This window comes from Carassius auratus, chromosome 6, assembly GCF_003368295.1.
Source record: "Carassius auratus strain Wakin chromosome 6, ASM336829v1, whole genome shotgun sequence".
Classification (NCBI taxonomy): Eukaryota; Metazoa; Chordata; class Actinopteri; order Cypriniformes; family Cyprinidae; genus Carassius; species Carassius auratus.
Window position 1 is genome coordinate 14247262 of NC_039248.1, and position 8079 is coordinate 14255340.

Below are 8079 nucleotides of genomic sequence, written 5' to 3' on the forward strand. Positions count from 1 at the left end.
AGACCACACTGGTGTAAAGAGCAATAGTAATGTTGCGTGTTTTCCACCATATGTTTAGACCATAGTGACACATGGGTCATTCTGCTGAGTGTTTATGCTATGGATTAGCAGGTGTTTTAGCTCACCTCTCAAGCTCTTACTCATTCTGTCTCTTTATCTTCTTTCCAGTTCTCCCTAGCCTTCATTTACGTCTTGTCCTCTCATCCCAGCGTGTCATCAGAGACAGCAGCCATGAATCAGAAGGCTGTACTGATCACTGGTTGTTCTTCTGGTATTGGATTGGCACTTGCTGTTCGTCTTGCCAAAGATGAGAAAAAGAGGTTTATGGGTAAGGATATCTATAGTCGTATAATAGTTAAAATAGAACAGTTAAATAATAGTTTATTAATTTTGGTAATGTTAATGAAAATACAGTTATTCATTGTTAGTTCATGCTGATTCACAGTGCATTAACTAATGTTAACCAGCTTTTGATTTGAATAATTCATTAGTAAATGTTGAAATTAACATTAACTAAGAGTAATAAATGCTGTAGAAGGATTCTTCTTGCTAGTTCATGTTAACTGAAGTAGTCAACTAACATCAACTAATGGAACCTTGTTCTAATCTAAAGTGTTATCGACAGATTGTCCCACCATTAGTGCTGTCAACAAAGGCATGTCCCAAACAATTCTTTCTAAAAAGGACAAATGTGAATGTGCACATTATTGACAGAAAGGAATGTGTAATATTCAAAGAGTTACTGTAACCTGTATGTAGTAAAATGTATGTTGTTTTTCCGTAAACAACTTTTTAAACTTTCTGCTATATAAATTGACTTTGCATGTAGATTTACTACAAAGTAAGCTTCTGAGAAGCACTAATCCATTAGTCATTAAATAACGACTTCGATCACAATCTGTTACTTGGAAATGTAATCAGATTAGTAAAAAGAGATAAATATATATAGTCTAGTTAAAAAAAAAAAAAAAAAACCTTAGTCTATATATTAGCTTTATCAGTAATTATACGAGTAGCTTTAATAGTAATTAAATTATTATTCTCCATCTGTTAGCTGAAACCTTAGCAGACTAGTTCAAATGAAAGTTAAGCTAATATTTTGGCTTTGGCAGTGTATGCGACTATGGATGAATCTGGCTAAACGTGGAGCTCTGGAGAAGGCAGCCGGTCATACTTTAGGCAGCACACTGGAGATCAAGCAGCTCGACGTCTGTGATGAGAAATCTATCAAAGCCTGTCTGGACAGCCTGCCCATGCGCAGAGTTGACATTCTCAGTAAGGGTTTCCTGTCTACTACTTACATCAAAACACAAATGCTATGCTTTAATTTTGTGGCCATAATATCTCATTTTACTCGCCACACCGTGTGCACCGCTCCTTAACATAAGGCGGTGACAGACATAATTGTAAACACGCAGGGATTTCTTTTTTACACTGCCCTTAACCCCGGATTATCTTAAATCTAAACCTCGCTTTTAACCCTGGAACCCTTTTAAATCTGTAAAATTCAAGAAGACTTCATGATTTGTTTCATTTGTCTTCTGTGAATCAGCATCGTTGATATTACCCTTGCATTATCTGTGTTACAGTTATGCATTTATGCAGAAATGCCGAAATGGGAATGATTGGCCCATTGAGTGTCAGACCATTGATGAGATGAAATCTGTCCTGGACACCAACTTCTTTGGGCTTGTGCGACTGTTGAAGGAGATTCTGCCTGATATGAAGCAGAGAAAAAGTGGCCACATAGTGGTTATCAGCAATGTAATGGGGATTCAGGGTGAGTTGTTAAAAATAACCCAACCAGCTTTTATTAATGACTGGTTTTTCTTAAGCCGATATTTGCATTTAAGCTCTTTATGCCAGGGGGTGAGAGGTCCAACTTAGATACTTAAAGGATTAACAACAATGACTAAAGGAGCTCTGAGAGGATTCAGCCTGGGTAATCACTGTTGTGTTCACGTACACAGGTATTTTGTTTAATGACATTTATGCTGCTTCCAAGTTTGCTGTTGAAGGGTTCTGTGAGAGTCTGGCAGTTCAAGCTCTGAGATTCAATCTGAAGTAAGCGGTCACACTCATATATATGGTCCCAAAAACCCCACTACCTCATTAAAATGTATTCACTTAAACATGAATCTATGAACCACATTGCTTCATCACATCCTATGGTAGCTTTGTATGACTAGAATTACTCAAATGTACAAGTTTATAAGAGCTCAGTTTTCTTCTTCATGATAATAGATCGCAGCAATAATTTCAAGATTTTCGATGTGTTTTGAAAGCTTTGATCCCCACGTTTAAGTTGTAATTGTATGTATATTGTATTTGCATCTGTGCAGTATCAGCCTCATTGAACCAGGACCCGTCATCACAGAGTTTGAGCGTAAGGTGTACGAGGAAGGCGTGAAGATAGACCTCTCCAAAGCTGATAAAGTGACAGCAGATATGTTTACCAACATCTACTTGAAAAACTACAACCAGATATTCCAGAGTCTTGGACAAACTCCAGAGGATGTCGCAGAGGTGCTTTTTCACATAGCATTTCATTACATTCAATCATCTATCTTTCCAATGCTCTGATGTTTGGTCTCGTCTCTGATTTACTAACAGTCCATATGTTGTTTCTTTTATAACCAGCACACATTCAAAATGATTACAATGACCAACCCGCCATTTCGCCATCAGATTAACCATCTGTGCACACACATGACCAACCTAAAATATGCAGATCCCAGTGGTGACCTTCCCATTGAAACCTTCTACAAAATGGTGTTTGAACATGACAAGGTGTTCAAAACAAGTCTCAATTTCCTCAAAGCTCCTGCGCTGGAGAAGCCGTAACACCTTGTCTTTGGATAAAGACAAGAATGCTTCCTAAAGAATATACTGCTGGAGACCTGGGGGTATTCCAGAAAACGATTTAACAATTTTGTTAAGCCAGTTTGACGGTTCCAAAAAACTGAGGAAATTGCATGGTATTATGCAGTATACAGCAAATTACTCTCTAAACATAAATCGTTCTGGAACAGGATATGTTCCAGGGTTGGTTTAACTTCAGAAAAAATGCCTCTCAGCCTCATAGATATTCAGTGAATTCTTGCCTTTTTGTTGAGGCGCCATTGGGCGTGACAGCAAAGATAAGGCCTGATATTATCATTTTAAGGCATTATAATACTAAATATTTCTATATTATATAATTTATTAATTAAAAAAATACAACTAACGTACACATGAGATAACATCACACCAATATGGAAGTAAAATTGCTATCCCTAAAAAATCTATATACATACTGTATATGGGCAGGAAATGTCTAGATTTGCTCCTTGATGCAAGATAAATGGGTAAGGTTCATTTTATTACTTTATAAGTGTTTGTATGTATACCAAACTAGATCAAGCACTTGGCAGCATCTAATAGCACTTTAAGAAATTTGATAATGCACTTAATGCACTTTGAGTAGCACTTTACTGTGTATGTGTATATGTGTGTGTCCGTCATGTATGAGTATGCCATATTAGATGCCCTGTTGCTAACTGCGGCATTTCTTATATGTTGTTTGTTGCATGTAGTGTCTTTTAAATTAAGTCGAATCATGTTTAAATTAAATGATTAGCTGTGTTACTAGGTATTGTTGAAGACTTCACAGGGGACTAAAAATGTAAAATAGCCTGGGGGCTAACTATGGCATATGTACAGTACATTACTGAAAGCTATGTTCATTCATATGCACTGTCCCTTTTAAATAAATGAATAAATAAATAGCCATAATATCTTTGCATAATATCTTTATTTAGCATCAGTTCTGCATCCCTCAAGTAGAGTAGCCTACCAAGAAAGGAAGAAAGAAAAATAATGTTATAGCAATATGTGCTTCTTCTTAGCATTTGTTTTCATGGAGTTTGTTTCAAGGATTCAACACTCTGCTGAAAATATATTTGTGTTGATAAAGGTTGAATTTTCACAAAAACACCAGGCATCATACACTTATTAACTTGTAAATGGTTACTGAGAAAACCTGAGCATCATACACTAAGTAACTGAGCATTTTCAAAGTGTGTCTCATTACAAGAACATACTACATACAAAAAATAATAAATAATAAATAATAATAATAAATAAAACAACTGAGACTGTGCTCAATCTGGCCATCATATGGTATTTTTTGTTTTTTTTGTTTTTTTGGTTCTTGTTTTTTTTTAAATCTGTCAACATTGACTGCCGATAACCTGCAGGCTGGCTCTGACTTTCAGCATCTAGCATCAGTGTGTCCAGACTGAAAAAGTCATGTTGTGTATTCCAGCCTTAACTCTAGACCCAATTAATCGCACACATTCTACAAGTTATAAAAAAGTGAAAGTCATGACATTTTCCAAGTATGGTTACCCATAATCAGAATTGGTGATCTGCATTTAACACATCCAAGTGCACACACACAGGAGTGAGAAGTGAAAACACCATGAACAGTGGGCAGCTATATATCCAGTGCCCAGGGAGCAACTGGGGGTTCAGTGCCTTGCTCAAGGGCACTTCAGTCATGGTATTGAGAGCACTGTTCATTCACTCCCCCCACCTACAACTCCTGCCAGCACCGAGACTCAAACCAGCAATCTTCTGGTAACTAGTCCAGCTCTCTAACCATTAGGCCACAGCTGCCCCGACTGCCAAATTCAGGATTTATATGGCAATAAGGCCCAGTCCACATGAAGACGCATTTAGCTGTAGCATATACAAAAAATCTTTGTATCAGATTGGGGGTTTTTCCAGACGGATCCTGCATTTTGAAAGCGTGAAACAGGGTCCCAGAGTACAGCCAATCTGTATATTTTTTGAAACGATGATGTTACCCTTATTCTCTGGAATACCTCCAAGGACAGCTGACCTGTTGTCATTATTTCAGAATTTCATTATTTGTGAATAAATGCAATAATGCATAATACCAAATATTGTACAGTCTTTTATTATAAATCACAGCTAGCTAAAAGTTAACTATGCAAAATGCATAGTTTTGTTGTTGCCTGTGCTAATTATTCCTTCTGAATAAATTAATTGTTCATCTGATCTTTTCTCTCTTTCTTTTGGTCATCTTGAAGTCTTATAATCTACTTTAAGTTATCCTTAAATATAGGCCTAGTACCAAGCAAAATTTAATCTGTCAGACTTAATATGGATAAATTTCTTGATACAAAAAAAAAAAAAAAAAAAAAAAAGAGGACATGAGGGAAGAGATTGTATTCTTATCTTTTGGATATTATCCAATTACTCTATGTAATGAATGAAACTGATATATTCTTTTACCAACATTTGGAAGAAGAAAATGAGTTGAAGAGCTATATAGCAAATGCATGCGGGGAAAGGATAAAGAAAAGGTGAGGAAAAAAAAGCAAACATCATGTTGCCATTAGATCACAACCACTTGAGGATAATTCAGAGGAAACAATAAAATGTTTAAATGAAATGTTTTAAATGAAATGTTAAAATGTTCTGCATTCTGCACATTGTTTTTTTTTTTTTTATATATCTTGTTATAGCACCACCTTGTGGCCAGTTCTCTCAAAAGGGCATTGCCTTTTTACATCACACTTGTCATAATCTTCAAATAACATAAATTGTCTTATTGGCCCAGTTGTTAAAGGTAAACTGATCGGATTTTGTCAGTTTAGAACATTTCTTGAACATGGGTTGTTAAAAAAAATAATAATAATCTCATTTTGGATTAGATCCAGTCATTCAATCATGGTTTTAATTGTCTGTAGCTATGTGTTGTTCAAAAATGTTATCTTAACCTTTGATAAATAAATAAATAAATAAATAAATAAATAAATAAATAAACAACTACAGGATTATCCTGATCAGACTGGAACTCTATAGAGCACTCTTCCTCAGGATAAGTGCATCATGGGCAGTTTAATAGTTTTGGGCAATGTTAAAAAATAATAAAACTCATGCTTGGTGTGGGCAATCTGGACATCATTTGGAAATGAGACAAATTGACCAGGCTAGCCAATGTAATATAATAATAATAAAACTTTATTTTATATTTAAAAGTAGCATCTCAAAGCACTTATATGAAATTATACACATAACAAAACTAAAACTAAAAAGCCAATATAATAACAAACAAAGTAATCACATGAATCACATAAAAGCTACCCTAAAAAAGTATGTTTTAAGAGATGATTTAAAAAACACTAAGGGACTCTGTATTCCTAATCTCAGAGGGCATGGAATTCAACAATTTAGGAGCCAAAGAAGAAAAAGCCACATCACCCATAGTTTTTAGCTGTGTTGTTTGGACAGTTAAAAGACCAGCTTCAGAAGAGTGTATAAAGCAGGTGTAGGCAGGGACGCCACTAGGTTTGGAAGACAGGGGGGCTTAGCCCCTAGGGTATTTGTAACTTGCGTTTGCAAAATCTTTGCACTCACATACAAGCATGTTTGTGTGTGTGTATATATATATATATATATATATATATATATATATATATATATATATATATATATATATATATATATATATATATAAATAGGCCTATAATGACGTCCCTGGTTCCCTGCATGAACTGAAGCCACCGGCCCAGATCATTATCTGTTATGTGTAAGATTTAACATGTTGTAGCTCATGAGAAAATAGTAATTATTAAACTTTGTGATTTGGAGGGGTTGTTCTTTTTTGCTGTTTTTACAGAGGGTGATATCACTCCAGAATCATAAAGCAAATGTTTGGGGGCACTTTTTTATACTCCCTGGCCATTACCATTGCTTATGCATCCCCAGGTACTGAAGTCACTCTGAAGAGAGATTCTCCTTCTAGTCTCCCTGTATAGTTATCAAAGCCTGGTTTTGGAGATGACCAGCACAGAGACATCTTTAGGTCCACAGCTAAGAAACGATTGCCACATTCCTATAACGAAGACACCGTGCTGAACACTCCATTCAATTTCCCTTAGGTGAGCTTTTCTATTTTCTTCATTAAAAGGTTGTTACAAAGTTGTTGTACTTTATTGCTGGTCATACCAATAAGATCTGAATACTAATCCTGTAACATTTCAATTTCTGTAAGAATGCTATTGCTATAAATGAAAACATGTCACACATGACATCCTACCATTTATTCACAAATAACCATTTCTTTCTACAACTATCCAACTTTAGTTAAAAAAAAAATTATCAGTGAGCGGGAGCATTTTGACAGGAGGACCAAACAACAACTAAAAGAGATTCTTCAACAGGAGTCATCCAAGTTCATGTTTTTAATAAATGGTGTAAATAAATAATATTGTTATACACAAAAAAGTTGTTTCTTTCTTGTCAGAGGGCCAAATGGCCCTTGGAAATTTTGTCTTTATAAAATGCATTGTAGGACACTGTTCTGTTGTATGAAAACCAATAGTGAATAGTAAATGATTAAATCAATATCAAATAAATATTTAATTGATGGTCCATATCTGGTTAACATCTGAATGTAGCTTTATGTAAATTAACAACACACACACACACACACACACACACACACACACACACACACACACACACACACACATATATATATATATATATATATATATATCCACTTCTGTATGAAAACCTACAGTGAATATAATTAGGCCACATCATGTATCATTACTTTGTCCATTTGATCCAATTATGGGTATAGTGCAGATCATCTGATATCTTAATGTAATGTTTATATTCAAATTAACACACAAAAAACAAACAAACAAAAAAAACAACAACTTTCAATCAGTCATGTTTATGGACAGGATGGTTATCAATAAACTTTCGAGCTCGCCGTGTATCCTCCTCCACCTACTGGACGCATAAGGAACTACAGGGGCGTGAAACTGTGCGCCGTGGATCTGCTAGCTCCAGGTCTGCAGCCTCCTCTTATAAGCTCTTTTTGGATGCATGGGTGCCAAGTCCGAAAGTTTTTTTTCCACAGCATTTGACTACTTTTAAAACTGTTGCCATGGGTTGATTTTTCCAAGTGGGTTAAAGGTTTTAATATGGCATAAAATACATTTGACTGAAATTCGTGTATTCAAACAATTTGCATTCTACCTATGATAAAACTAT

The 8079-nt window shown here is 35.3% G+C and overlaps 1 pseudogene; it reads left to right on the forward strand.

Annotated features, from left to right (window-relative positions):
* Window positions 1–203: 203 nt before the first annotated feature.
* On the forward strand, window positions 204–2881 carry LOC113088551 (retinol dehydrogenase 8-like; annotated as a pseudogene).
* Window positions 2882–8079: the final 5198 nt, after the last annotated feature.